The sequence below is a fragment of the Triticum dicoccoides genome, chromosome 6A (genome assembly GCF_002162155.2).
Source record: "Triticum dicoccoides isolate Atlit2015 ecotype Zavitan chromosome 6A, WEW_v2.0, whole genome shotgun sequence".
Lineage (NCBI taxonomy): Eukaryota > Viridiplantae > Streptophyta > Magnoliopsida > Poales > Poaceae > Triticum > Triticum dicoccoides.
In genome coordinates, this window is record NC_041390.1 from 2,006,161 (window position 1) to 2,007,452 (window position 1,292).

Here is a 1,292-nt window from a genome sequence, read left to right on the forward strand (position 1 = left end):
CACGCTTGTCCGCACGTCATGCCACGCCGTCCGTCATCGTCGGCCTCATCTTGGACTCCGCCGCCACCCCGTCTCCACTGAGCGGCATCCCCGACCTCGCGCGCGCTCGTCTTGATCATCCGCTTGGCCCCGCAATCCGCCTCATCTACGCCACGCGCCCGACCTGGCCTGTCGGTTGCGCGCGCCTCCGCAGGTCCCGTGAAGATCGTCTTCGAGTTCAGCGCGCCCCTCCACCTATCGAGCAAAGGGCTGCCACTGCGTGCCCCGTCGGGCCGCAGCGCCGCCGCCCCGTGGTTCTCCCCGCAGATGCATCGACTTGTGTGCCGCCACTCTGTCGCCCCTTCGTGTCGTAATGCCGCGATACGCGGTCCCCGTCGCCGCCCCAAGGCCGTCCCCGCGGTTCCACCGTCCCGCGCCCAGCCGCTGCACCGCCAGAGGTCTTCCGCCGTTGCCCTGACCTGTCCGCCGCCGCTGCGTCGCCCCTTCGGGTCGTAGCACCGCGGCCCGCGGTCCTCCGCGTCCCCGCGCATCGGCCTCTCGTGGTATGCGCCACGCTGCCTCCCTTAGCGCGGGAACGTCACTGTTCGTGCCGGTCTTTGTCACACTTTGGGTTCTCCTTGCCTACTTCGGGCATCGTCGCCGCGCTCCAAACTAGCTGCCGCCGCCGCTCTTCTTCGGCGCCGCTGCAGCTCAGTCACCCGAGCCATGCCATGAGTCCACCATCGTCGTCTTCATCCAACATCAGCTCATCGCCAGCGTCGCCATCATCTTCCCTGACCACTTCGTATACTCCAACCACCGTCAGCGACATCGGCTCCATGCCGCTTGGTGCCACAACCGTCATCGAGTCCTTCTCTGCTGGCCCCTCAGACTCCTCGACATGGTGTACAACTCATGCAGGTCCCTCGTCTATGCATGCCCGGTGCTGGCAACACTGATGCATGCCTTCATCGACAACGTGTCCCCGGGCATGGCAAGCCTGGTCGGCGGTTCGTCAACTTTGTCTTCGTCCGTCTATGCATGCCCGGTGCTGGCAAGACCGACGTGTTTCTTCATCTACGACGTGTCCCGGGGCTTGTCTAACCCGGCGCGACGCCTCGTCAACATCATCTTCTCCACGGTGCACCACTATTTCGACACCAATGCGCCCATGACTAACTCGGCGCCTCCTTGCGCCCACAGCTCCACGACGAGTTTCCCGACACCGGCTACCCCCCCTCGAGATCGACCACAACGTTCTTCGCGCGGCTACCTCAACCACGGCTACACCACCCTACGCTCTCGGCTACCTC